The 21,520-nt window shown below is 35.8% G+C and overlaps 2 long non-coding RNA genes across 3 annotated transcripts in view; one reads left to right on the forward strand and one right to left on the reverse strand.

Annotated features, from left to right (window-relative positions):
* Nucleotides 1-21,520, forward strand: part of LOC131495144 (uncharacterized) — a 301,564-nt gene that overhangs the window by 18,262 nt on the left and 261,782 nt on the right. The window lies entirely within an intron of this gene.
* The window catches only part of LOC131495146 (uncharacterized), a 66,689-nt gene that overhangs the window by 10,256 nt on the left and 34,913 nt on the right, over nucleotides 1-21,520 (reverse strand). The window contains exon 4 of one of the 2 annotated variants that reach the window (XR_009253793.1): nucleotides 21,133-21,491. The exons of the other annotated variant lie outside the window; for it this stretch is intronic. This is a non-coding gene — a long non-coding RNA (uncharacterized LOC131495146). Of the gene's footprint in view, nucleotides 1-21,132; nucleotides 21,492-21,520 lie in introns of those variants that run through there. 2 annotated transcript variants of the gene reach the window in all.

Consider the following 21,520-nt stretch of genomic DNA (forward strand, 5'->3'; position numbering starts at 1 on the left):
AACAGAAGTTTTTTGGTGTTTTTGAAAGTATTGTCTCTGTGTGAGTGGGGGTCAAAAGCTGGGAGATATTTCAACTTCAGAACATATACATTTCCCCCCTTTTCAAAAAATGTGTAAATGCTAGTATCAAAGACAGAACTCTTAAATTAATAGGAAAAAATGAGGAACACTCTTGAAGTACAGGGATGCTTCTGGTTTAAGCATTTAGTCTGTAAAGGAGCTAGTCTGCAAAACTGTTCACCTACAATTGTCATTTAGCATGCTGATGTAGTATATCAATTTATTTTTTTTATTTTAAAGTATGGACTCTAATAATATCCACATTTCCTCATCACTTTAAAGCAGTACTCATTTACCTTTTCCATTTCGACCTCCTGCATTTGATGACTGCTTGATGGAATTAATTTGTACTAGAATGAAGAGATAAAGGTAGCTAAATCAGGTAAATGAGGTGAAAATCTCTAATTCCAGCAAGAAGACTATACACACTTAACAAGTGACCAAACAAGTTTGAAAGCAGAAACAACTGAAGAGGTTAAAATTTTTGGATTAGTTGGAGCTGCACTGCTGACTTCTATACTAGATTCACCATGGTAAAACTAACATAGATATGGATGCTCAGACTCTTGCATTTGTAGACAACCTTCATCCTCTACTCTAAAAGGACTACTATGACATAACTACACATATTAAAAAGTTCTAGACTGGGAAGCACTGGTTGTGGGGAAACAGCTATTCTTATTTTAAAGCAATATTGGGACAAGATTAGTTTTCCACTAAGAATGGAAAATGGGGTGGTGATGAGAAGGACTCTGTACATTTTGAGTAGAGTAGCAGGCTGGGCTGCTCCTAATGATGTCCAAGTTTGGGCAGAACACATGTCAAGTAATGCTGAACTGATCATCCTTTGAAAGGTTTAATCTCAGACATTCCAGTCACCCTGAAATTCTATGACCAATCAGAGAAGGGTTTTAGTACTTACACTGTCCCTTTCCTAGTCCAGACTTTCATCATGATCAAGTAACCTTGATCTAGTCAACTTCTTTTTGCCAGAAGATTCAAAAGAAATATGGAAAATAATGGTGAGTAGTAAAGGTATAAAATTTTTTCATGATTAACCACAGTCTATTTTTTTTAAGGAAAAAACCCACATCAGTCAAGAACTAAAAATTCTAGACCACAAATCTAGTGGTGTTGTGGGTAGGGGAATGAGAAAGGCCATAGCAGATAAGAACAAGTTAAGGCACTGCATTTTCAATCCATCCCTAATGGAGTGTTGGAGAGAAAGAGAGAGAGAGAGAGAGAGATGTGGTGTGGTATATATTACTTTGCTTTTGACTCCTGTATAATTTTCTATTTTCTGTATCTGTCATCTTTGACTTTACCATTTCCCAAGTGATGTTCTCCTTAGTTGCTTCAGTTCCTATTTACCTCAAACAGTGTAGAGATGAGCAGCCTCATACCTGTACCCTATTGGATCTGCTTATAGTTCCTCTGACTCACATAGTATTGAGTCATTGTGTATATGCCTCCATAATTTCTCCTGAATGCTAGCATTCACTCTTCAAAATGACTTAATGGTTTGGCCTCTCAACAGAGAATAAAGGATCCTGCTTTCTCACATGTTTGATAATCCTTGGAATTACCTGAATATAATTATTTTTGCCAAACTTAAGGGTGGCCAGTAATGTCTCATTGTTTCAATTATTCTCTGATTATCTGTGAGGCTGAGTATATCTTTATGTATTTTTAGGTCATTTGGATTTCCTTGTTTTGTAGGCTGTTTCATTGTTGGCTATTTTTGATTTCTATTTGATTTTCTGTTTGTTGTATATTATCAACAGTATCTTTTTCTTCCTGATATGATTACTTGATGGGTTGAGACACTGAAAAAGCCATTTCCCATCTGGCAATGTCTATCAGCTTTGTATGTGGTGCTCTTTTTTTTTGAACTGAAATGTTAACTTCAATGTAGTCATAATTTTGTTTATTGTTTTGAGTGTTTGAAAAGATGCATTGGTTACATGTAGCTTGTGTATATCTATTATTAACTTAATCAACAATCATGGATGTTGATTTAGTTGTTTAAACATTTTCTGTTTTTGCCTATTTTGCTTTAAGCTTTATCTGTTTCTGAAAGTGATGTGATCAATTCTCTAATTGTAATTGTGTAATTCAAAGTCTCCTTGTAGTTTGCTTGTTTTTATGCTCTACGGCAACATTTTTTTCCTTCTTTTTTTTTTTTTTTTTTTTTTTTGGCAGTGGGTGAGGGAGGATTTCAGGTACACAAAACAGCACAGCAGCATCAACAATTTATGCAACTCAATTCTTTTTAAAATTTTTATGTATTTTTTCCTTTTCATTCCCCATTTCCACTCCTACATTCATCCCTACTACCTCCCCCATGAACATCCACTCTGGTGTATTAAATATGTATTTATGGATATGCATACACCCTTAAAAGATCTATATTTTTGCTTATTGATGCATATCTATTAATCTAAATAAATAATTATATTGCTATGGTAGAGATTACATACTATTTATTTTGAATTTTTTCTCAAAAACCATTTTTAAATTGGGTCTAATATGTCTGAGACCCACTTTGTCTTGTTTTTGCATTTAAATGAAGTTTAGCTGGACATTAACATTTTAGGTTCAAATATTCTTCCTTCAGCACTTTGAGAATATTGCTCCATTTAATCTTGTATCCAGAGTCAATTTATGTTCCTTTATAATTTACTTCTTTGATTTCTTTTGCTGTCTCTTTGATTGTGATCTTATAAAAAAAAAAAACATCTCTCTATTTTTTTCTTTTCTATCCTATTTTTTTTGGTGAGGAAAACTTTCATTTTGTAGACTTACATCATCTTTTTCTTTTTTTAATTCTAGGACAGTCTTAATCATGATTTCATCACCTCTTTTATTTTTTTTCTTTCCATATGAGCTTCCAGATGTGGGATAACACTTCTACATCTATGTTTTTTATATCTTAACTTTAATATCTTCCTTTTCCTTGAGAATTTTCCTGCTGGTGCTTCTTAGATATCTCCTTATTTTTCCCCATGTATGTATTCCCTAGAAGTGTCAACATAATAAACACATATATATGTATGGGCGGGGGGGAGAAAAACTTCCAGCCAGCCTCGTTTGTGTCCTTCCTGGTGAGTTTTAAGAAATAATGAAAATCTACACTCAAAAAGGAAAAAAAAAAAGCCTCTTGGACAACCAATAGAAATATGGGCAAGATATTAAAAATTCAATTAACAGAAGAAAAGAAGCAGAGGAGACAATGAAAGAAAAGATGTTCAACCACATTGCCAATAAGAGAATGCTAGTTGCATATGATTTCACTCATTTGTGGAATTTGAGAAACTCAACAGGTGACCATATGGGAAGGGAAGGAAAAATAAGAGAAAAACAGAGAGGGAGGCAAACCATAGGAGACTCTTACATACAGAGAACAAAGAGAGCTTCTGGAGGGGAGGTGGGTGGAATGATGGGCATTAGGAAGGACACATTTTGGGATGAGCACTAGGTGTCATATGTAAGAGATCAATCAAGTTCTACTCCTGAAGCCAAGACTACACTGTATGTGAACTAACTTGAATTAAACAAACAAACAAACAAAAAAACACCATAGAGAGATTACTATGTACTCACCAAATTAGTAACATTAAAAAATCTGTGATAGAATCAAATGCTGGTGAAAATGTGGAGCAAGAGAAATTCTTGCATATTGCTGGTGACAATAGAAACTGGGAAGTCCATGTTGGTAAGCAGTTTGCCAACACATAATATGTAAAACATACTGTAAAACCAGCAATTCAACTCTTATGAATATCTTGAGGAAATGCATACACATATGTTGGAGGATACATGTGTAAAATTTTTCATAGCAACATTTTTTTGAAATAACCTATAACTTCCATATCCAAAATATTCATCTACAGTATACAAAATAAATGTATTTGTATAATTGTACAATGGACTATTATATAGCAGTGAAACTGGATGAATTACACTTTATACAGCAACAGAACTCCTACAATCACAATGTTGAGCAAAAGAAGTTTTACACAAAGGAATTCATATTATATGATTCCATTTATATAAAGTTCAAAGCCAAGTGAAAAATATTTATATTGTTCAGGGAATGAATAGATAGTGAGCAAGAACAAATATAAGAAATAAAGCATTAAAAACATGTTTTATAAAGATACTGGGGGAGAAGGCAAGAAAGTATAGAAAATTCTGTAAGCTGAAAAAGAACAGAACATTCTGACAAGTGAGTTCAGTAGCCTCTTGGATACCTGTTGGCTCAGAGCTTCATTTCAAATAGATCTTTACTCTGCAAAAAATGGAATACAAAATCTAGGGCTCAAGCACAGTAGTAAGTCATTAGATTGGAGACATCTGCAGGAACTCAACGTAGTGAAATAGATAAAACAAACATGCATATGTAAGTTAACAGATAAAAAGAAAATTCCACCCTGCCAATGAAATATGCTGTTTATGGCCTTTGTTTGTAAGTTGAAGGGAAAAAATATTTTTACCTAAACAGATATAAATGTAAACTGTCCCTAATGTGGCTAGAGGTATTTGTAAATCTTTTAAAGCTAAGAGGGGAATACATAAATATTAATTTATTGCTATTCTCTAATAAAAATTAAATATTTAATAATAAAAAAATGAATGCACTAAATCTGAAAATACTGATATATAAGTTTTCAATTTCAAAAGCAAATAAACAATTGGGACAGATTACTATTGGGGAATAGAAGTTAAAATGTCTGGAAGGAGAATCAAAAATATATAATTTTTTTCTTTTTGTATCATTTTATGACCAAATGCATATATTAACTATATATTCACTTAAAACAATAATGGTAGTTACCTGGGTGATGAAATTATGAGCCATTTTATAGTGTCTTTAGATAGAGCTCTATTTTTTAATAGAAAAATTGTTATTAAAAAATAATTTCCTCTGGGTAGTTCAACTGGATTGAATAAAAAGACTTAACTTTACATTTTATATCCTTTGAGTTTTATTTGTTTGTTTTAGTTTATTACTTTCTGCAGGTATTTCTTTTAATAGAAAATAAATAAGAGGAACTGGTGCTGAAAGAGAGAAACCTGCTCTATTGTTAATAACTTCCCTTACAATCGAGAGAAGTAAAATACCTGAACTTTCAAATACAGAGGAAGATTTTGTTCCCCCAAAGCCACTGATAGAAAGCAAAGAAAAACTACTACAGAATGAATTTGGCCAATCAGAGGAAGTAGCTGATAAAATGATTATTCGTGGCCTACTTGAAACTATTTTCCAGATAAGTATTGGTAGATTGATTATTACAGAAAAGTTTTTTGTGTGTGAAATGTGTTTGGAAATTAAAAGATAAATAATTCTGCTCATAGGGAAAAAAAATCTCCTTGAGCATGTGATCAAAGCTGGCCCATCTCAAGGTAAACAAAGGGGCACAGAGACTGGGAAGGCTGAGATCTAAAGCACAGGATGGTAGCACCTGGAGAAGGTCTATAAAGTTGCCCATCAGAACTCCGGAGAGATTGTCCTTTCCCTTTGCAAGCCTTGGTTATACATCCTTTTCTTTCTTTCTTTCTTTCTTTCTTTCTTTCTTTCTTTCTTTCTTTCTTTCTTTCTTTCTTTCTTTCTTTCTTTCTTTCTTCTTTCTTTCTTTCTTAATTTTCTTAATGTTTATTTGTTTGAGAGAGAGAGAGAGAGAGAGAGAACGAGCAGGGGAGGGGCAGAGAGAGAGGGAGACGCAGAATCCGAAGCAGGCTCCAGGCTGGAGCTGCCAGCACAGAGCCCAACGGGGGGCTTGAACTCACAAACCGTGAGATCATGATCTGAGCCAAAGTCGGATGCTTAATCAACTGAGCCACCCAGGCACTCCTATTTATTTCAATAAAATGCCCCATTTTTTTCAATTAAGAGTCTTTTCTTTTCTTTTCTTTTCTTTTCTTTTCTTTTCTTTTCTTTTCTTTTCTTTTCTTTTCTTTTCTTTTCTTCCTTCCCTTTCTTTCTTTCTTTCTTTCTTTCTTTCTTTCTTTCTTTCTTTCTTTCTTTCTTTCTTTCTTTCTTTCCTTCCTTCCTTCCTTCCTTCCTTCCTTCCTTCCTTCCTTCCTTCCTTCCTTCTGCTTATTTTACAGAGAGTTGATCTTCCTCTGTCTGTTTTAGTCAAAGGAGCTTTAACCAGGGGTTGCCTTGGGTGCTCAGTCAGTTAAACTTCGACTCTTGATTTTGGCTCAAGTCATGATTTCACTGTTTGTGAGATGGAACCACACATCAGTCTCTGTGCCAACAGCACCAAGCCTGCTTGGGATTCTCTCCTCTCTCTGCCCCCTCCCCACACTCATGCACATACATGGTTGTGTGCTCTCTCTGTCTCTCTCAAAATTAATAAAGTTAAAAAAAATAAAGGACCCTTAATCATTTCTCAAAGCAGCAGCATGCCCTTTTTAATGAGAGCTTCATTGAAATATAATTTGTATGCTATACAATTCACCCATTTTAAGTACACAATTCAATGCTTTTTAGTCACAGGGCTGTACAACTGTCACCACAATATAATCTTAAAATATTTTGTCTCCCCCCAAAGTAACTTCATTAGCAGTCAATTTGTTATGCTGCCCATACCTTTGTTATGCTGTTATGGATGTCCTAAGCAATCACTTATCTTTTGTCTGTATAGATTTGAATACTCTGAACATTTCATATAAATGAAATCTAGTTTTTAGTCTTTTGTGATAAACCTCTTTCACTTAATCCTAATCCGTGTTGTCACATGTTTCAGTCTTCCCTTCTTTCTCATTGTATAATATTCCATCACATGGTTATAACATACCTTTTATTTATCTGTTCATCAGGTGATGGGATGTTTGGGTTATTTTCAAACTTAGGCTATTATGAATAATGCTATGTACAGGTTTTCATTTCTCTTGGATGTATACCTGGGAGTGGAATAACTGGGTTATATGGTAACTATGTTTAACTTTTTAAGGAACCACCAAACTGTTTTCCACAGTGGCTGCACCATTTTGCAATCCCACTCAGCAATGGGTAAGGGTTCCAATTTCTCCTGTTCTTGATAAATACTTGTTATTGTCTGTATTTTTTTATTATAGCCATAATATTGAGTATAAAGTAATATCTTGTGGTTTTGATTTATATTTCTATGATGATTAATGACATTTAACATTTTTTTCATTGCTATATTTGTTATTTGTATGACTTCTTTGGACAAACGCTTATTGAAATCCTGTACCTATTTAAAAAATAATTTTGTTGATGTTTATTTCAGAGAGAAGGAGACAGAGTGTGAGTGGTGGGGGGTGGGGGAGGCCGTGAGAGAGGGAAACACAGAACCCAAAGCAGGCTCCAGGCTCTGAGCTGTCAGCACAGAGCCTGACATGGAGCTCAAACCCATGAACTGCGAGATCCTGACCCGAGCCAAAGTCGGACACTTAACCAACTGAGCCGCCCAGCCATCCCCTTTACCCATTTTAATTAGATTATTTGTATAAGCTCTATATTCTGTATGTAAATCTCTTATCAATCTCTTATCAATCTCTTATCTCTTATCAATCTCTTATCAAATCTCTTATCTCAATATCTTGCAACCATATGGTATGCAAATATTTTTTCCCATTTTGTGGATTATCTTTGTATTTCTTGTTGGTATCATTTACAGCATAAAAGTTTGGATTTTAATTTTGATGTAGTTTTATTTATCTTTTTTCTTTTATCATTTGTGCTTTGTTGTACCTAAGAAACCTTGTCTAACCCAAGATCATAAAGGTTTACTCTAATGCTTTTTTCTGAGGGTTTTAGATTTTGCTTTATTTTGCATTGAGGTCTATAATCCAATTTGAATAATTTTGTTTATCGTGTGAGGAGGAGGTCCCACCACACTGTTTTGCATGTGGCTATCTTGTTCCAGTAGCATGTGTTGGAAGACTGTTCTTTTACCATTGAATTGTCTTGGTACACTTTTCAAACATTGATGATAGGGGCAACCAGGGGGCTCAGTCAGTTAAGCATCCAGCTTCAGCTAACGTCATGATCTCATGATTTGTGGGTTCAAGCCCCATGTCAGGCTCTGTACTAACAGCTTGGAGCCTGGAGCCTGCTTCAGATTCTGTGTCTCCCTCTCTCTCTACCCCTCCCCTGCTAGTGCTCTGTCTCTCTCAAAAATAAACATTTAAAAAATGAAAAAATAACAACAAAAATTGATGATAAAGTCAAGGGTTTATTTCTGGACTCCATTCTATTCCATTGATATATACATTTATCTTTATGCCCATACCACACTAGTATATTGATTAATGTAGTTTGCAGCAAATTCTGAAATTGGAAAGTCTAAGTCATCCTAATATATTCTTATTTTTCTATATATTCTATATCTATGCTTGTTCCCTTTTATTTCCATATAGTTTCGCAAAAATATCAGCTGGGATTTTAACTGGGATAGCTTTGAATCTGTCGATTAATTGGGGCTTCTTAACAATAAGTGTTCTGATCTGTAAACATGGAATGTTTTTCTATTTATTTAAGTATTCTCTTTTTTCAGCAATGTTTTGTAGTTTTTATTATATAAACTTTGTACTTATTTTGTTAAATTTATACCTAAGTATTTTATTCTTTTTGGTACTATTTTAAATGAATTGCTTACTTAATTTCATTTTAAGAATGCTCTTTGTTAATGTAGAGAAATACAATTAAATTCTGTATATTGACTGTATATCCTGAATCTGGATGAGTATATCTCAAATAAAGTTTGAAAATAGAGGCAGCTTTCTTTCAGTACAATATGGATGCACTTTATTTTTTCTTCTTTAATCTCTCTTGTTAGAACCTACAGTACAGTGCTAAATAAAAGTGACAACAGACATCTTTGTCTTGTTCCTGATCTTAGGGGAAAAGTATTTAGTCTTTCACCACCAAGAATGATGTTAGCTGTGAGTTTCACATAGATGCCTTTTATCAGTTGAAGTTCTTTTCTAAGTTTGTCGAGTGTTTTTATCATAAAAGGGAGTTCGATTTTTGTTACTTTTTCTGCTTCCATTGAGATAATTAGGTTTGTTTTTTTCCTTTCTCCTTTTAATATGAATGATTTTATATTGAAACACCCTTGCATTCCTGGCAGGTCCTATTTGGTCTTATAATTCTTATATATTCCTGAAGATGCTTATATTTTGTTGAGGACGTTTCCATCTGTATTCTTAAGAGATATTGTTCTATAGTTACATTTCTTGTGATATTTTGTCTGATTTTTGTATTAAGGTAATACTAGCTTTTTGGAGTGAATTGAGAAGTGTTCCCTTTACTCAATTTTTTTGAAGAATTTGAGAATGATTGATATGAATTCTCTTTGGATGTTTGATAGAATTCACCGGTGAAGCAATCTGAGTCTATCTGAGTTCTATCTTACTCTGTGGTATTCTAAAATTACTAACTAGATTCCACCATTTTCAAAGTTATCTAGTGCTACTATAACTTATTACCATTAAGATCATGGCTTGAAATGAAGCAAATTTATATCTTTAATGGCTCTGTAGGTAAGAAGTTTGAGACAGGTCTCACTGAGCCAAATTCAAGGCATAGGCAAAGCTGTGTTCCTTTCTGTAGGCTCTGGGGGAGAGTAAGTTTCCTTGCCTTTTCCAGATTCTAGAGAATGCCTACATTTGCTCATGGTTCCTTTCTTTCAACTTTGAAACCAGTCTTGGCATATTAAGTTCTTTTTACATTGCAACCTTTTGATCTTCCTTCCATAATCACATTCCCATTAATCAACCTCAACTGGGAAAGGGTCTCTTCTTTTAACGACTCACGTAATTAGGTTGGGCCCATTTGGTTAATCCCAGATAATCTTCCTGTCTCAAATCCTTTATCTTAATCACATTTGCAAAACCTCCTTTTTCATGTAAGGTAGTCACAGGTTCAGGGATCATGGGATCATGACATCTTGGGAGAGGGGACATAATTATGCCAATCACCCTTTCAAAAGTCTATTCAATTTTATTCACATTGATTTATGTGGCTTCTTCTTAAATTAGTCCAAAGGACTCTTTAGATGAAGAAATATGCAATTATACTGATTTTTTGATTACATACATAATCACGTTTACGAACACTTTTTTTGTGTGTGTGTGTGTCGATTCCAATTACTGGCTGATACTGATTGCTTCCAGCATGAATAACTTCATTTAGTAGTTCTTGTAAGGAATATCTGCTAGCAACCTTATTATTTGAAGCTATCTAAGAATAGCTTTATTTCACCTTCTGTTTTGAATGATAATTTTGCTAAATGTAAGATACTTGGTTGACTTTTTGCACTCTGAAAATGCGATCCCACTGTCTTGTGTTCTCCATTGTTTTTGATAAGAAGTCAAATATAAATCTTATTGCACTCCCTCGTACATGATGAGTTGGCTTTCTCTTGTTGCTTTCAAGATTTTCTCTTTGTTTTTTAATAATTCAACTATGGATCTCTATGAATTTATTTTAATCAAAGGTTGTGAAGTAACATTCTGGGGTGCCCGGGTGGCTCAGTCAGTTGAACATCTATCTGACTCTTGATATTGGCTCAGGTCATGATCTCATGGTTCTTGAGTTCAAGCTCCACATTGGGCTCTGTGCTGACAGCACAGAGCCTGCATGGTCTTCTCTCTCTCCCTCTCTCTGCCCCGCCCTGCTTATTCTCTCTCTTCCTCTCTCTCTCTCAAAATAAATAATTAAAAATGAACATTTTAGAGAAAAAGTTGTCAAGTAACATTCTCCATCAAATTAAGGAAATCTTTCAGACATTATTTATTTAAATATTGTTTTTCTCTTTCGTCCTTTAAAATTGTTTTTGGTATTCCTATTCATATATGTTGGTATGTTTCATGGTATCCCACATCTCATTGAGGCTGTGTGCAATTTCCTTCATTGTTTCTGCTTTCTGTTCTTCATATTGCATCATCTCCTTTGATCTCTTTTAGTGTTTGTTGATTCTTTCTTCTGCCAGTTCATCTGCTTTTGAGCTCCTCTAGCAAAGTGTTCATTTCAGTTATTGTACTTCCAATAACGGCCTTCCATAACTGCCTTCTGTTTTTTTAAAATAATTTCTATCTCTTCATCAGTATTCTCTGTTTGATGGTGAATTGTTATTATATATAGCTTTTTGATTCTTTGTGCATGATTTCCTTTAGTTCTCTGAACATATTTATAATAGGTGAAATCCTCATCTGTTAAGTTCACCATCTGGACTTTTTCAAAGGTAATTTCTATTTTCTGCTTTATGCCCCTGAGTATGGTTCACATTTTCCTGATCCTTGCATATTTCCTAATATTTTGTTGAAAACTAAACATTTTAGATATTTTGGTAACTGGTCCCTTAGATGTTTAGGGTTAGTCATTTGTTTATTTATCAAATTAACAAGTTCTGTAAAGCCTTTTCCCCCTGCCACGTATAGCCTCTGACATCCCAGCTAAGATTCTGATGATGATGATGATGATGATTGCTTTTTGTTTATCTTTTATCTGAATCACCTAGGAGAAACTTCTGGTATGGCATAAAATTTTATCGATTAAGATTGTGCTTAGGACCCCTTAGTTATATACTTTTATCCTTTACTGTTGGTATACATGTGTGCTTAAAGGCAGCTACATCAGTTCAGGGACTTTTTATGCTCCTTTGTCCCCTGTTTAGTCTGGGACTAGTGGCTTGGAGAATACTTCTCTGATTTCTCATGGGAAAGCACAGCTTTGGGCATGCACACAGTCTTCCAGGATGACTGTGATACTGTTTTAAATTCTGACTTTTTAGGTGTTACTCTTGGGTCAGAGTAGATTATTGCTCATTCAGAGTTTAGTCAGAAATTGTATTTAAGCACAGCCAAAAAGAAAAAAAAAACAGAGTTTGGTACAGAGAGACTTTTTTGAAGGGATTATTGCAAAGGGGAGGAAAGGGACTTAATAGGGAGAATGCAACAACTACATCAACAACGGTTGGTTAAAAAGAATTGACCTCAGCCACAGCAACTTCTTACCCAACATGTCTCCAGAGGCAAAGGAAACAAAAGCAAAAATCAACTATTGGGACCTCATTAAGATATGAATCTTCTGCGTGGCAAAGGAAACAATCAGCAAAGGAAACAAGGCAATGGACGGAAATATTAGATAAAGGGTTAGTACCGAAAATCTATAAAGAACTTACCAAATTCAACACCCAAAAAACAATCCAGTAAAGAAATGGGCAAAAGACATGAATAGACACTTTTCCAAAGAAGGCATCCAGATGGCTAACATACACATGAAAAATTGCTCAACATCACTCATCATCAGGGAAATACAAATTAAAACCACAATGAGATACCACCTCACACCCATCAGAATGGCTAAAATTAACAACTCAGGCAACAACAGATGTTGATGAAGATGAGGAGAAAGAGGAACCCTTTTGCACTGCTGGTGGGAATGCAAACTGGTGTAGCCTCTCTGGAAAACAGTATGGAGGTTCCTCAAAAAATTAAATATAGAACTAACCTACAACCCAGAAATTGCACTACTAGGTATTTGTCCAAAGGATACAGGTTTGCTGTTTAGAAGGCATATGTACCCCAATAATTATAGCGGCACTATCAACAATAGTCAAAGTTTGGAAAGAGTCCAAATGTCCATTGATAATGAATGGATAAAGAAGATCTGGTGTATATATATACAGTGAAGTATTACTCGTCAATCCAAAAGAATGTAATCTTGCCATTTGCAACTACGTGGATGGAACTAGAGGGTATTATGCTAAGTGAAATTAGTCAGTGATAGAGAGACGACTATCATATGACTTCGTGGAATTTAAGATACAAAACAGATGAACATAAGGGAAGGGAAGCAAAAATAATATAAAAACAGGGAGGGGGACAAAACATAAGAGACTTAAATATATAGAACAAACAGAGGGTTGCTGGAAGGGTTGTGGGTAGGAGGATGGGCTAAATGGGCAAGGGGCATTAAGGAGGACACTTGTAGGGATGAACACTGGGTATTATATGTAGGGAATGAATCACTGGATTCTACTCCTGAAATCATTATTGCACTATATGCGAACTAACTTGGATGTAAATTTATATTTACATGTAAATAAATAAATAATAAAATAAATAATAAAATAAAAACTAAAAAAAAAAAGAATTTTTCTTTTATCAGGAAGAGGAAACAAGGCTAGAAAAAAGTGAATGTGGATAGGTGGGATGAAAGGGTAGAGCACTGAGAGAGCAGATAAAGGAATTATCCTGATGTCAACCTAATTTCAGGAGGGCAGGTTTAGGAGAACTTGTATGCTGACTCAGTCTGAGCCAGGGGTTCAGGAGTAGGTGGTAAGGAGAAAAATTTAACCAAAGTTGGTTAACAAGTATTTTGTTCTGGATTAATCAATGAGGACAAGCATAAATATTTATGAGGTGCAGAATGGGAATTTAGAGTGTCTGGTCTTGTCAAAAGTAAACAACTGTGTCAATATGGTAAAGGGCGTTTCTTTGCAGTAAGCCATTTGCAGAACACAAAAGGTGGAGAATTTCTTTAACCATGACTGTTTCCAGGATCAGAGGACTTCAGTAAAAGTCAAACTTGTCTGCCCCTGTTACCATTCAGACTTTCGCACCGTATTGATGAGTCTGTGTGTCATCTGGGAATGCCTTCAAGCTGCCTCCCTACATTCTGCTGTTTGCTCTGAGTGAGTGCAACCTAGTGCATGTGCAAAGCCTCCCTATCCCTGAAAGTTGACTGTGATTATAGGAAGACTCTTCTGGGCTCTCTATGTCCTTGGTTCTTTCTTTTAAACATCTGGCCTCTCTATAATTTTGCTTGTATTGGAGTTACCAGCCTCCTTATAATTGCTTGCCATAAAGATATTCATTGTTTTAGCAACACTCTTAGTCATTAAATTCTCAATTTCCTCTTACAAATAAGGTCAGTCTCCATAGGCAGAGCTGAGGAGCTCTTCATCCTTATGATATACATTTCTACCTGGGCAGAACTACTGTGCTATGCACTGGAGCTTGGGGTAGAAATCATTTTTTTTTTTTCATGGAGTGACATCTGTAGTTAACTAGTCAACACCGGAATGTGTGTATGGTACCCCTTGGTCTTCTTGGCTTGCCTTTCTGAGCTTGAAATCTTCACCCTTTCAGTGTCGTGGGGCAGAAGTCACAGAGCCTAGTATCCACTACTTTCTCCTCCTGGGGTAGAGAAGGAGTGAGATGGGAAAAGAGAGACCAGGGTCTTCTTTGCAATACCTGCCTGGAATAGAACTTCTGCAGGGGCCAGGGGAGGGGGGACTGTGGATGAGAAATCCCAGCACCTGCCCCTCCTGGGATGATAGCATATGTTCTGGGAAAGAGGGAGCCCCATTTTCTTGGCTGCAAGTGCCTAGGGTAGACCTTTTATAATGTGGAGCTGAGGAATAAAGATGGCTAAAGAAATTATGTTGGCTCAAATTCCATAGACTCTCATTGTTCTTAGCAATATTTAATAATTTTTATTAAATGAATTTTTATGCATTTTCTGTGTATCCTTATGACAGTTTTTAGAGACTTCAAATAATTTTTTTAATATTTTTCACCACTTGAATTGCTTTTCTGGAGAAAAGATCCACCAAGTTCTTTGCTCCATTCTTTTAGAAGTAGCTTACTCTTACTCTAGTTTCTTCTCTTTTTTTCTCCTCTCTAGCTTCTCTACATTTATCTATGTGGCCTCAAGTTTTTACCTCTTTCAAACTCTTCTCAGTTTCCCTATGCCAGGTTAGAACATAGCTTTCTCACAACTTCTTTTTTGTGTTGACTATTGATGGGCATTCATAGGCAATTAGTCTTCTAAATTTTCAGAATTCCACATGAAAATGTTTCTAGCCATAAACAGAACAACTGGGCATGCATATGTCTCAGTAATTCATTGTTTTAAATATTCTGCATGCCTCTGTGCTTTTTTTGCACTCATATTCTTGCCTCAATATATTCCAGTTAGAATATAAGTTTCTGGATTGCAGAAACCAAATCTACCTCTTTTGTCTTCCATAGTGTCATAAAATAAAGTCAGTGTTAAATGCCTGAATTAGGTAGTGACTGTGTTTAAACCAAAATGGAATTTGGAGTAATGGAAAGTATCTTTCACACCTAGTCAGAAGAACTGGCCTCAAGAAGAAATAGGTTCAGTGCATAGCAGTCAATTTCCTCATAAAAAATGGACTGTGTTCACTCATTTGCCACTTCATATAGATTTCCTGAAAATTTATCATAGGAACAATAATTGCTCTACCTTTCTCACACAATATTATGGTGATTTTCCAAATGAAATGATAATGATTATGAATGTTTTTTTTCAATTATTCAAATGTATAGATATAAAATTTTGACTCCAATTAAAATGTGTATGGAGGGGTGGTTTTTACACTACCATGTAATTATCTGATGTCAGTTGGGTATCCGAAAATTCAACTCAGCTCTGACACTATCTACCTGGAGATCTCACAGGTAGGGCTCATTCCTGCAAGACTGCTTCTTCTCTTCAGATGCCAATTGCAAGCCTAGGTTCTCACATGTGCTTCTGACCAACCAGCTATAGATCAGAGGTTCAAACAACCAGCTTCTTGGGTTCAGTTAATTTGCTAGGGTGTGCACAGTATGCAAGAGAAGCATTTGACTTACTGGACAACTGGTTTATAAGCCAGATGGAAGAGATGCATAGGGCAAGGTATAGGGAAAGGATACCAAGATTCCATGTTCTCTGAGTGTGCCACTCTCCCCAAATTACCATGTGTACGCCAACCAGGAAGCCCTTGAAATTCCCTCCTTTTGGGTTTTTAAGGAGGCTTTACTACATGGGCAGCATTGATTAAATCACTGGTCAGTGGTGATTGAACCCAACCTCCAGTCCCTCTCCCTCCCTGAGGTCTAGGGGTGGTACTGACAAGGCAATCAGCCCTCATGCTTAGGTGCTTACAGAATGTCACTTCATTAACATAAACTCAGATGTAGTTGAAAGGAGCTTGTTGTGAATATCAAGACACTTTTATTGGGGCAACTGGTGGCTTAGTTGATTGAGCATCTGACTCTTGATTTCAGCTCAGGTCATAATCCCAGGGATTGAATCCTGTGTTGGGCTCTGCACTCCGTGTGGAGCCTATTTCTGATCCTCTCTGTCTCTGTCTCTCTCTGTCTCTCTGTCTCTCTCTCTTAGTCTCTCTCTCTCTCTCCCCCTGTATGTTCCCTCCCCCCATCTATGTTCTCTCTCCTTCTCGCTCTAAAATAAATAAATAAAAAGACACTTCTAGTGTTCTTACCACTTAGGAAATTCCAAGGGCTTTAGGACCTATGTGTCAGAAACAGGGAAAAAGGTCAACTATATATTTCTTATTTTATATTATATATCACAAGTTGTACAGCTATGTGATTCATCACAATTGTTTTCAATGATATATAGTTCTCATGACAACAATCAAAATTAGTATTTGCTGGCTACAATCCAATTGTTTACTGTCTTTGCACATAACTTGAGATTACAAAGAAAGTCAAATTATTAAATACTATAGATAAAACAAAACTCACAATATATCAGATGTTTCAGTCATGGAACATGGACATTTATCTGTCCATTATTGATCACATGCTATTGTATTACAAAAATTTATAGTAATATGTAAGGAAAGACACTTACGTCAAAGGACTCCTGAGTCAGACATTAATACACTTTGTGGCCTTGGGTAAGTTATTCAAGTTTCAATCACATTCTCTTGAGCTATGATAGTACCTGTCCAGTCTAATTTGCAGGATGGTTCTGAGAATCAAATGAAATTTGTGTGAAAACATATTGAAAGTCCAAAGTATTACAAGCCATAGGTGTTAGTTACTAACAAAATATATTCAGTGGAGTTATAAAATTTTCAGAGCAAAGCTGCAAACTAAATATAAACTATATTAGAAGCCCAGAAAAGTAGTCCCTTGTTCCTGAATGTATAAGCTCTTGGCTTCTGGGTGATAATAAATAGAGAGTAAAGCTAACATCTACTGGAGGACACCTCTAATAATACAATTGCAGGCATGAAAAGAGGAGCCAGAGGCAAAGCACTTAGGGCCCGAGGCATTACTGTGTTGCTCTGGGAATGCATGCAGTCCACAGTGGAATATGATTTTGGCAAAGGATAAGGAGATTGCTTTGTGTGTAGATTCCTGCTGGATATGTGACATTTCTGTTCATTACTCGCCCACTTGGTAAGTTTGATTACTGCTGTGGCCAGAGAGTCTCCGAAAAAAAAACAAAAACAAAAAGAAAATAGATGAGCCAAAGACCTTTGATATATTAGAGTACAATAAATGACAGCAGGAAGTAAACCATTGTCTGAGGGCTGTGGGAGAATAAATGGTTAGCACATGCCCTGACAAGTTCTTCCACCGCATGAAGAATTTCACACTGGCATTTTCAGAAAGATAGAGTTAATTTCTTGGAGGAATAAAACACTTTCACACGATTTTCCCCAAGGGACATTTAATTAGGAAGGGTGATACAAGTCAATAATAAATAAACAATAATGATAGCTCTTAATAACAATAGCTAGAATTCATGTATATTTTCATTTAATCATTATAGTAATCCAGATAGGTATTAAAATCCATTTTAGAGCTGGGTGGGTTTACATGCCTAGACTAGTGTCACATAGCTAGTAGGTGGTGGATTAGAATTTGGACCTAGGTGATTCTAAATCTAGATGTCATGTTCATTGTTTCCATGCTTCATTCCCAAAGACCAGTCATTAAACCAGTGTTTCTTTATGTCAAAATTTTCACTGGTTTACTGCATATCTTTCAGAGGAATTCATGACTATGTGTTTGATAAATCTTGGACAACTAAAAGTTGGATATTCTGTCGTTTTGTAGTAAATTTCCTATGTATGAAATTCAGACATCTTTATACCATACTGACTATATAAGTAAACGAACACAAAATATTAAATGCTTGAATATAAAATTGCATCTTTGAAAAATATTAGTCAGATCTAAGGGCCAAATTATTCTTTTATACGAAAATGTTTAAGTCACTTATACTTTTAAATGTACTAAAACAAAATACACCAACAGGATGTGAGGAAAGCTTATCATTAAGCTTCATTTTTAAATTATTGATGATTAAAGCATTTGCTATTACAGGACAATGCTCACTAATTGTGAAGACCAGAACCCAGCTGCCACATGCAGACATCCTTTGAGGAAGCACACTTTCCCTTCTCTTTTGTTTGAGTGCACATGGCATTTCCTAGGGTTATTTCCATGAATTTTCCTTGTGTGCTTTCACTGGGGCCTTCATCCAATTCGTGGTTGAAAATATTAAAGTGGTTGCTTAGAAACGCTGAAGTTGGAAATTTATGAGTTTTCAGAAGGTTGCACTGAAGTAGGGGTAGCATATGGTGATCTGACATGTTTTGTTCCCTAGCCAAGGAGAGGGGTAGCCTTCTGTGATCTCTCTAATTATTTCATGGCACTTTAAGATGCCAAGCTGAATTTAGAAAACAGCAAGGCATCAGGGCTAAGAAAAAACAGAATGTACTTTTTTGTATTCAATATTTTTGACCAAATTTTTTGTTGTTCTTTTTTTTTAAATTAATTGGAATAATTTTGGAAATATTAAAGGAGACGGCTTTAACTAAAGGATAAAATAAAAGGCTCATTACTTTGGCTGAAATAGAAACAACAGAAAGGAAAACAGCAGCAATAAAATGAAGATATTTCATAAGGAAGAGTTATGGTCCTAAAAGTAAATTTTAACACTTCAAAGTCTATTTAATAACTATATAGTGGAAGATAATTCAATTTTTGTGACAACTCAAGAAGATTGTATTAGGGAACAAAGTCAAGGAAGACAAATACAAATAAGAAATTAATAAATGATTAAGGAATTGGGGCCTTAGTAATGTATAGGTGTTAGTGTATGCTTTGAACTTGGCCTGAGGAAAGTATAATGAAAATTTGGGTGAATGAACTGAATAATTTCATTTTCTCATGCTTAAAATGTTCACCAAAAACCAGTTGTTTTAGGAATCATGTTAGGATATAGGGATAAAAAGAAGAGAAATCCATGGACTTTGCTGTCATAGAACTTACTGTTTTTGAGACAGGCTTATAAGCCAATATGGTACTTCACATGAAAAGTATAATGATTCAAATATGTCATGAGGCTTTGTGAACATAGAGGGACATTTAATATTTCATGGAGAATTAGGAATATTTCAGGTTAGGCTAATTACTAAACAGTTCTAAAATATCAGAGGTTTAATAGAGTAGACTTCTTCTTGCTCATTCATTTCTATATATTTGGTGTACATGGTAGAGCCCCTTTCATTTGGGGTTTCAAAGGCCTCCATCCTATGGTTGTGGCATCTCCAAGGGGCTGCGTCCATTGCTGGCTCATGGGCATCAGACAGGCAGCTAGGGATGAGGAAGACTTGAGGTCCATTTTTTATGGGCCAGGCCAAGAAGTAAGACATGGTCTGTTGACCACAATTTATTTTTTTTTAATTTTTTTTTTCAACGTTTTTAAATTTATTTTTGGGACAGAGAGAGACAGAGCATGAACGGGGGAGGGGCAGAGAGAGAGGGAGACGCAGAATCGGAAACAGGCTCCAGGCTCCGAGCCATCAGCCCAGAGCCTGACGCGGGGCTTGAACTCACGGACCGCGAGATCGTGACCTGGCTGAAGTCGGACGCTTAACCGACTGCGCCACCCAGGCGCCCCCACAATTTAGTTATATGGCCACATTTAACCTCAAGGAAAGCTGTGAACTAGGAGTAGTGAAAAGAAGTTTGTTGACTGACTAGCCTGCTTACACACAGCTTTTGGAGATTTCATCAGGCTGGACCCTAAAGATGTGAGCCTAGTATCCAGCTGAAGATTGTGCAAAGACATCCTCAGTTATACTTTCCAGTATATTCAGTTGCCTACTTGACATTTATCCTCTGCTCACTCAAAGATATATCAAATTCAACCTATACAAAACCAACTCCAGGATCTTCCATTCTGCTTCCTGGCCCTTGTCCTACTTCAAACCTAGTCTTCCTTCATCCTATTACACACACACACACACACACACACACACACAAATGGAAATAATCCTTCACATCTCTAATTCCACAAAACTAATATATCACTAAATCTTACACATACTAAGTTCAAATTTTTCTTGAATATGTTCATTTTGTTCCATTTCAGCTCTACCACTCTACTCCAAACTAACATCATCTACTGTCAGATGATAGCACAATAGGCACCTAACTCATCTGTCCTCTTGCTATCCATTTTTGCCTGTCTTAAATCTGTTATGTACAGTTATCCATTAGATACAGGATCATTACCACTATGCTAGTCTGCCTTTATTGTATTGTGTCCTCAAAAAGTCCTAGGCATTATTCTGTGTGTGTGTGTGCACATGTGTGTGTGTGGGAGAGAGATAGAGAGATGGAGGGAGGGAGGGTGAGAGAGAGAAAGATACAGTGAGTGCAAGTAGGGGAGAGAGGCAGACGGGGAGAGAGAGAGACAGACAGAGAGAGAGAATGAATCTGAAGCAGGCTCCATGCCCAGTGTGGAGAGTGATACCATGCAAGGCTCAATCTCATGACTGTGAGATCATGACCTGAGCTGAAATCAAGAGTCAGATGCTTAACCAACTGAACCACCCAGGCACCCCTAGGCATTATTCTACATACATTGTGTTGATTATCTAATTTAGTTCCCTATACCCTATATTGTAGGGTCTATTCCTATTTCATTTTATAAATGAAGAAACCAAGACTTAGAAGGTTTTGGTAGCTTGGCCAATTTCAAACAGCTATCATGCAGAGTCTGATCTTCTAGGCGGTCTGCTTCCTGAGCCTGTGTTCTAAATCACTATGCTATATTTTTCTCTCAGTTTAGACATTTAAGCCACTTACTTATTGAATAAATGAATGAAGAAAAAGTGCAGATTGGCAAGTGCCACATATAATAGAGGGTCATGTTGACACATTTTATCTTGTCCATATGCTGGAAAGGACCATTAAAAGATTTTAAGAAAGCAATGACATAGTCAGACCTAGAGACTTGAAAGATGTCTTTATTATGTGTATGGAAGATAGGAAGGAAAAAGAAAAGATTCAAATCAGAAAGTAATTTCACTAGAGTATAAAATAAATTGGCAAAGGGAATAAGGACTACATTATATCATAAAAGGTTTGAGGTTCTTTCAAGTTCTTGATGGCATACTTCTTGTCTCCTTCATAGTCTTATTTCCTTCCCCAATATATCACTTAGTCCAAATGCAATATTAATTGCATCTTTCAAAAACAATTTCAGAGTCAACAGACTTTATAATGGTGAAATGAGACATTATATAGAGAGTGTCCAATGCAGTTCTTCAAGAAAAGGAAATTCTTTTCTTTACTATCTTCATGTTCCATTCCCAAATGACCTGGATATGAGGTGAATGTAAAATTATAA

The sequence above is a fragment of the Neofelis nebulosa genome, chromosome 14 (genome assembly GCF_028018385.1).
Source record: "Neofelis nebulosa isolate mNeoNeb1 chromosome 14, mNeoNeb1.pri, whole genome shotgun sequence".
NCBI classification, from domain to species: Eukaryota; Metazoa; Chordata; class Mammalia; order Carnivora; family Felidae; genus Neofelis; species Neofelis nebulosa.